Source organism: Lissotriton vulgaris, chromosome 11 (assembly GCF_964263255.1).
Source record: "Lissotriton vulgaris chromosome 11, aLisVul1.2, whole genome shotgun sequence".
Taxonomy (NCBI): domain Eukaryota; kingdom Metazoa; phylum Chordata; class Amphibia; order Caudata; family Salamandridae; genus Lissotriton; species Lissotriton vulgaris.
The window spans coordinates 131,281,285-131,290,298 of NC_141699.1; the positions used below are offsets into that span (position 1 = coordinate 131,281,285).

The following is a 9,014-nucleotide window of genomic DNA, read 5'->3' on the forward strand; positions in this document are numbered from 1 at the left end:
GTATCCAGAGGCCCACCTGTTCCGATGTGACGAGGCGCATGCGTAGTAGCAGTATCAGTAGATGTCCAGTCCAGTCCGAGGCCTTCAAGTTCAAGTATTGCTCCCGGTGAGTACCATTGCTAGGGACGCATCTAGACGGGTGCATTAGTTTGTGTCCGGTAAAGACAGGTCTGGGTACACAGTCCTGGTCCGTACGTGTTCACTCAGGTGAGCGCGGTATGACGTGTCTCTTTATGGGACCGGTCTGTACTGTTTAGCAGTGCATCTAGTAATTCAGTAATTCAGTGATCCAAGATTCAAGCCTTCTAGTATTATTCTCACGTGACTCTAGGTATTGTGTTTTAATGTAACAGAAAGTGTCTATTCTAAATGTTTTAATGTATTTCATTTTGTGGTATGAATGACTGTTTGCTTTTCATTGTCGTGTTTATTGTATTCAAGTTAAAGTCAAGATGCCGTTATTCTCGAAATTACGTCAGATAGGAACTAGGAAAGGGATACTCGAAGAAGCAGTGCCTGTCCCACCTAGGGACACTCCAGGGTATTTTATGTACCACAAGCACGGCTTAGACGCTGTGTTATATTTAGATTTGTGGGTGGACTACACTAAGCATTTAGAAGAACAGTTTAGATGGCCTGTCTCAGGGACATGGGATGCCGAGTGCATTATGAGAGTAGAAGAAGCATTATGGAAAAAGAAAGCCAGACAATCTCAGAAAGATGCCATAGAATTGTGGCGTAAAGAATCACATAGAAGAACAGAAAAAGCACTCAGAAGAGCAGATAGAAGTAGAGAAGAATCCGAAAAAGCCAAAGAAAAAGAGTTGCTAGAAGAAGGAGAACAGGTCAGATCAGAACAACTAGACCGTAAAAGAAATGCACTTATTTCAGGCATGTATCCAGTTCTTGCCGAAGGCCTGCCCAGGGCGACCCCGGAAGTACCCAGTAACTTGCCACCACCATCGGTCCCGACTAAAGTACGTCACCATAAAACCGCAGCAGATATTTTCCTTTCTTCCTATTTAGATGATGTAGCTCCCGCATATACCAACGTACCCGTACATCCTGCTAATAATAATCTGCCACGGCAGATTCCTGCTGATCAAGCCCAAGCCACGACCCCTCCACGTCAGCATGTTCCCGCACCTGTTATCACTTCCCCCATTGTTGTTCCCCCTGCTAATCCTTTTTCGACAGACGCAGCCCAAGGTTCTACCCCGCTACAGCCCAGTTATGCCCAGGCATCCGCTTCAGGAGGGGCCACAGGAGGTCCCTATCACACCCCGCCACAAGTACAGCGCCTGACACTGAGAGAATTAGCTACGCTGCGTACCCCGAAAGCGACCCCAGCCGAAAAGCTTAAAGAATATCTTACAGATTGTAGATATGATTCAGTACCTGGCAAAACAGGACCCATGATGCTAGCCTCATTACGTTTAAGACATGCTGCAGACTTTTTGGTTACACTACCAGGAATGCCCGAACAATTAGACAGGATATATCATTTTATTCAGACAGGAGTAGGCCCTGACTGTGTTCGTGAAGCCATGGCATATCAGAAAGTTGATACACAAGCTTTAATATTACGGTTCTTGATAAATTGTTTGATAAGAGAACGAGACCGAGCAGGTTTTGATCAAGAAGAGATGAATGTATTGACTAGATGGAGTCAGAATATTGCAGATTGTAAGCATGACAAAGAGAAATGTATAGATGCCATGTCTAGAAAAATCCGTAAAGAAATAATAGCCATACATACCCGACAGAATGCCGATAGGGCAGTAGAGTCAGACGATAAAGACTCCTCAGAGGAGGAAGAACCAGAGAATCCAGCAGCGACTCAAGAGACGATAGCGTATGTAGGTAGAGCGAAGCCTCCTAAACAGTACCCTTCAGGTAATCCTTTTGACAGACCCATTCGTCTAGAAAGCAAGAAACGATACCTTTCCCCGATACCTGAGCAATGTTCTCTTGAACATATTTTCCAAGTTACTGACAACATCCTGAAAGAAAGAATAGGTTATCATGAACTCACTACCTTACGTGACCAGGAACTAGCCCGGTCAGCGGTCCAATGGGCCGAGGATGACAGTATATATAAAGATGAACTAATAGTACACACGTTTTTAAGTCTTACTCCAGAAGAACAGCCACTAGCTGGTATATACATGATTCAACATCTCATTATCCAGTATGAAAACCATCAGTCCAATCCAGGTCCCCTGTATAATCTACTGCAAGACTTACTCCTGAGAAGATGGAGAGGCCTAGGTACCGATTTAATTGATATCATTCTAGAACAACGCCACAAATATAGTACGTTCCTGACTGCACGTCATGTTTCAGTTCCACCCCCAGTCAGACAGCCATATCACCTAGACAGACAGAATCCTTTACGAGAAGTACATCCAATTCGTAAGCCAGATAATACGCTTGAACGTGTATTTGTATACACTCCTTTGACTAAAATGGAATTATTGGAAATGAAGAAAATCGTACCTTGTCACGATAAAGACCCTGCAGGATTCCATCGTGAATTAAAAGACATGTTACTAATGGGCGATTACACATATTCAGACATCCTTAAGATGCTAAAAGTATTGTTGCCAGCAGGGATTTACGAGAAACTGAAAGAGAAGGATTGGGAGGTGGGAGATAAAAAGATTAATTGGACCGAATTAGAAGATGAAGATAAAGGACGTACCCCAGGTTTAGGTCTTGGGGAGAAAACGAAAGCATTACCAGGATTGTTAGTACAAGTTTTGCCTAGATTATTGACAGTTAAAAAGGAAGATTGGGATGCAATTTCAGCCTGCAAACAAAAACCAGACGAAGACACTAGTGATTTTTATTCTAGATTCGAGAAATGTTTTATTATTAACAGTGGATTAAAAACAAGTAGCGAGTCATTCCCACATCTTTTCGTAATGAAATTAGTCGAGAATTCCTTACCCCAGGTTAAGAACAGAGTATTGAAAGTCGAAAGTACATGGCAAGCAAATACGCCTTCCCAAATGTTACAAATGTTACAGTACCACCAGAATAGAATCAGAGAGGAACACGATCATGAACAAAGACGCATGAAAGACACTAAAATGAAAGTATTAGTTGCTCAGTCTGTTCCAGCAGACGGTCAGAAGAGGGGTAACATACAGAACACACAGACTAGTCATCCTACAGGTTCCGTTAAAGGAAATTGCAATTATTGCAAACAGCCAGGTCATTTTATTAGTGATTGTGCCGTTCTGAAACATAATATAGCTACAGGCAAAACGAAAGAAAGACCACGCCCGACTAGGCCAGAACATGTCCAACCAAATATTCAACAGAATCCGCAACTTGCTCCGCCACGTGTTCAGCAACAGACTGTTGCGGTACCACAGCCCCAGCCCATTGCCGCAACACAACACGTTACACAGCAGATGTACCAATATGCACAGTCAGAGTATCCGGATTACCAACAGTACACATGAAACAGCCTAGAGAGGGAGGTTGGCTTGCCTCTCATTGAGATTCCTGTAGACCAAGACGGTCCTTATGTGCATAGTCAGGTACTAGGAAAAGACAGAAATTTTTTGATTGACACAGGGGTGAGCAGAACTACCATCAGTAACGACGAGGTTCCAGGGGCACCCCTCTCAGGCTCACAGAATGTTTCCCTTGGATTTTCAGGAAAGCCTATTGTTAATGAAGTATCGAAACCAGTTCCCCTTGCAGTTGGTCCATTGTCCCGTACTACAGATTTGTTGCTTACGAAGTCATGTCCCGAAAACTTGTTAGGTATTAAAACACTGAAAGCTCTAGGAGCTGTAATTTGTTGTTCTCCGGAAGGAGTGAGATTGTTTTTACGTGACTTTAAGGGTCACTATGTGTTGAGAGATTTTGATTCCCGACTACAGAATGTACCACAGCATTTATGGGCACAAGGTCCGACTGATGTAGGTTGTATGCATATCACACCATATCGTGTCACACTCAAGCCAAGAGTTGTTCTGCCCAGAATTCGACAATACAAATTGCCACCTGAGGCTGTAACAGCCTTATTGAAAATCATTGACGAGCTCATTGCTCATGGAGTAGTTGTAGAAACTGACTCAAATATTTGTCATTCTCCAATCATTCCGATTCTCAAACGTACTGATCCAGAAGAGCCTCCAGTATATCGTCTAGTGATTGACCTTAGAGAGCTTAACAAATGTATCATACCTCAGTTCCCAGTGGTCCCAGATATTTCATCCCTATTGCCTGCTATTGATTCTGAAGCAGTGTTCTTCACTGTAATAGATCTGAAGAATGCCTTCTTTAGTGTTCCCATTGATCCAGAAAGCCAGTATCTTTTCGGATTCAGTTTAAATGGCCGAAGCTTTAAATTTGCACGTGCACCTCAAGGGTTCACGGAAAGTCCGAGTATCTATAGCCAAGCACTGAAAAGACAACTTGACAGTATCCACATGCCTGCTAACACTGCCCTGCTTCAGTATGTCGATGATCTATTGATCACCGCTCGAAGTGAACAAGAATGTGAACAAGCATCTCTGACAGTCCTGTTTTTCCTGGCCGACAAGGGACACAAAGTGTCTCCTTCGAAGCTACAATTCTGTGTTCAGCAAGTTGTGTACCCAGGTCACTTGCTGTCCAAGAGGGGGAGACAGCTTACACCTGACCGCATCCAGTTAATTGTACATATGCCACAACCCAAGACACAAAAGGAGGTACGGGCCTTCATAGGCCTCACCTCTTACTGTAGACAATGGATCCCTCAGTACGCATATCTAGCTAAGCCCCTTATACAGTTGACAACCCAGGAGGCAGCGTTATCGACTGTCCTCCCTTGGACTCAGGAACACACACATGCTTTTGACGACCTGAAGAAAGCCCTATGTCAAGCACCTGTTTTAGCGACACCATGTTACAGCAAGCCTTTTACACTTTTTGTCACAGAGCGCGAAGGTACTGCGTTGTCAGTACTCACCCAAGACCAAGCAGGTTCACACAAACCATGTGCTTATTTTTCCAGTACATTAGATCCAGTAGCCCAGGCTCTGCCTGTGTGCTTGAAATCTGTAGCAGCAACAGCTCTAGCAATCAGACAAAGTGATTCCATAGTATTAGGACACCAATTGACAGTACAGGTTCCACATTCCGTGGAAGTTCTTTTGAACCGAACACAGACCCAGCATTTGACTATAGCACGATTGACAGGTTATGAATTGACATTATTTCAGCCACACATAGAAATCAGACGTTGCAACACACTGAATCCTGCTACACTTTTACCAGTTAGCACAATAGACCCTTTGGCACATGACTGTGTGGAAGTCATTAACACTATGACGAAACCCAGACAAGATCTGGCAGATATCGCATTACCAGATCCGGACCTGACACTTTATGTGGATGGTTCATGTATGAGAACCAGTACAGGAGAATTGGTGGCCGCATATGCAGTGACCACTGAAACCGAAGTCATAGAAACACATCGTATTGACACCCTGTCAAGCAGCAGAGCTCATCGCTCTGACCCAAGCCTGTATTCGAGCCAAGAACAAGAAAGTTAACATATACACAGATTCCCGCTATGCATTCGGAGTTGTACACGACTTCGGAGTCCTCTGGCAAGAAAGAGGTTTCTTAACTTCCCACGGTGCCAAGATACAGCACGGTCCCCTCATTCAAGCTCTGTTAGAAGCAATACATTTGCCTACAGCCATAGCCATCATGAAGTGTAAGGCACATACGAAAGTCACAGATACCATTTCCCAGGGTAACGACCTGGCAGATCGAACAGCCAAACATACAGCACAGACTCATACTCAGATTGATATGACAAAGACAGTAGTTCCAACACATTGCATGACAGTGAGGGATCCCGCACTAGATGTAATCGACATACAGACACATGCTACCCCAGACGAAATCAAGAAATGGACAGAACTAGGAGGGATCCAGACAGAACAGGGATGGATGACGAAGGGAAAATCCACTTGGTTTCTCCCCGACTCTATGGTTCAAGTTATCATTAACACAGCACATAGTCCTGCACATTTAGGAGAAAAAGCTATGCTAGACAGTATTCAAAACCTTTGGTTCAATAAACATTTACGAGCAGCAGCAAAACAGAAAGTGCGTACTTGCATGATCTGTTGTCAGTTCAACCCAGGCAAAGGCATTCCCGTCGAGCAAGGTGGATTTCATCCTCCTGATCACCCTTTTGAAGTCCTCCAGATGGATTATATCCAGATGGAACGTTGTCGAGGATTCAAGTATGTCCTCGTAGTTGTATGTGCACTTTCCCGATGGACAGAAGCATATCCAGTCCCAGATTACACTGCCCCGACCACTGCCAAACAGTTGGTTCGTGAATTTTTCCCGAGGTATGGTTTGCCTCGTGTCGTAAACCTCAGATACCACGGACTCTGCCTCTCATTTTTATGAGCTGTCTTGTAATGATAATTATACGGAAAAAATAGATTCGGTAAAATATTTACCACAGGACCCCGAGGCAAACAAGACCAGAGCCGGAGTCCCGAACCTCAGGCAAAGCATCCGAAAGGTCCCGGGAGCCAAACACAGGGACAGAGATGAGGGAAACGAATTCAGGGAGTTCGCCACCACATTGTCCAAACCCCCAATGTGTGGAGCAGACAGGGCCAGAAGATGAAGCTCCGCCCAAGCCGAGATGGAACAGGCCACCAGATTCAGGGATGAACCGCGGGTCCCCCCCTGGAGATTTAGAGATGCCACAGTCACTGTGTAGTCCGATCGCACCAGGACATGGCAACCCTCCAGATGAAGATGAAAACAACGAAGCGCCCTCTCCACTGCAAACAACTCCCTCCAGTTGGATGACCTGCGAGACTCCGACGGTAGCCAACGCGCCAGCACCACCCAACGGGCCAGAGTCGCGCCCCAGCCCGAGGTGCAGGTATCCGTGGTCACAACCAGAGGAGGAGGGAGACGAAACAACATCCCCACGGAAAGGCGGGAGGGGTACAGCCGCCACCGGAGAGCAGACACAACATCCAGAGACACAGGAACAGGAACCGCAAAGTCCAGGACAGGAAAGGGGACCCACCGCTGCACATACCACAGCAGAGGCCGCAGATGAACCCTGGCCCAGGGCACGGTGAAAACAGAAGCAGCCATGTGGCCTTGAACCTCCAGCCACTGAAGGATGGGAGCCGAGGCTCGTGACAACAAGCAACTCAGCAAGGATTGGAGGAGACGAATCCGGGCGTCCGGCAGGAACACCCTGCCCAACACAGAGTCGAACACTGCACCGATGAAGGTCCTCCAGGTCGCAGGCTCCAAGTGACATACGGGCAAGTTGATCAAAAACCCGTGGTCCCTGAGCACAGACACGGACAAGAGAAGGTGGTGAGACACAACCTCCAGGGACGGAGCCTGAACCATCCAGACACCCCCAGGAGATGTAGATGGGCCACCAAGGGAGCCACCACCTTGGTGAACACCTGGGGGGCGGACTGAAGACCAAAGGGGAGGATGCAGAATGGCCAGTGCTGACCCACCAGGCAGAATCGCAGGAAATGCCGAACCGTCACAGCCACCGGGACGTGCAGACACGCATCTTGGAGGTCGAGCGAGGAGAACACCCAACCCGACTGGATCAACGGAATAACCATCTGGAGGGCCTCCATCAAGAACGGGATCATCCGTACGAACAAGTCCAGACCCCGTGCAACAAGGCCAGGCGGCGGGATCAGCGAGAACGTCCCCAAGTGCGGCCCAGTCAGGAACGCCGCGGACCAGACCCGGCACCCCTCTGGGACCATGTTTTTTCTTTTATGGAACGCTTCACGAATTAGCGTGTCATCCTTGCGCAGGGGCCATGCAAATCTTCTCTGTACCGTTCTAATTTTAGTATATGTGCTGCCGAAGCGAGCACTGTAGAATCTCCTCCAGCGAGTCACCAAACAGACGGGCACCACAGAAAGGCAGCCGCAAAGCCATGGAACGCGGGGCCGCGTCCGACATCCAATCCCGTAGTAATAGGACACGGTGGGCAGCAACAGAGGAACCACAGGACACAGCAGAAGCCTTCTATACAGAAACAAAGGTGATGGCCGACGGAAATACCACCAGGCGCTCCATAGACTCCAGCAACTCCGGACAACTGGCACCCTTCTGCATGGACGAAAACAGGGACTCGAAATCGGCCAGCAAAGACTGGACAATGTACTCCCCATAAATGCCAGATCGAATAGCCAGATGAGAAGCGGCAGAAGATATCCACAGGGCAGAAACTACCCACTCGTCCACACCGTCCCTCAGAATGTGACCAGCAGCCATGGAAGGACGACCCACAAGACTGGCCTCCTCAGAGTCCACAGGAACGGAAATAGGCAAAGTGTCTGCCAAATCCCATAACGGAGAAAGCAAGGACACAAACCAGGGCATGGAGAAAGATCCGGGTCCTTCCACACCTGCAACAGAACCAAGGACACAAAAGAGGCACCGGCAGAGAAGAGGCAACAGGCCACCAGAAGTGCGGCAAGAGAACCTCCAGAGACGTGATGGGCACAGAACCCTCAGGAAACCCCACGTCAATCCATACATGGGAAGGGATGATAGGCAAGAGCTCCCTGGAAATGGACACGCCCGGCAGCGCAACCGTAGGAAGCGAAGACCCACCAGATTCATCAGAGGAAGAAAATCCGAAGAAAAGGCAGAAATCCCAACAGTTTTCAAAAGGGCGACATGAAGCCGGTCCCAGTACATGAAAGGAAATGAAATCCAGTATTAGCAATAGGCGTCAAGGCGCAGGTGGGCGTCAGGAAGATGAAGCAAGCTATAGCCACATGGTGCTGGAGTAACCTGCGGCCATCGTCGTGATCGAACCATGAACCTCGCGGTCCGGAGTCAGGCGCCCCCTGGCCACTGCGCCACTCCCTCCCTCAAGCAACAGATGAGCCCTAAGAACAGAAAGAAACTCCAGAAGAAGGCGCACAATCCGGGCATCAGCACACTTCCAGGCACGCATCACAGGAGAGGGG

General features: G+C 47.6%; 1 non-coding gene across 1 annotated transcript; it reads right to left on the reverse strand.

Moving 5' to 3' along the window:
• Window positions 1–7,799: 7,799 nt before the first annotated feature.
• On the reverse strand, window positions 7,800–7,906 carry LOC147679371 (U6 spliceosomal RNA). The gene has a single exon (XR_015302150.1). It is a non-coding gene; the product is annotated as a U6 spliceosomal RNA (small nuclear RNA).
• Between the last annotated feature and the right edge of the window lie 1,108 nt (window positions 7,907–9,014).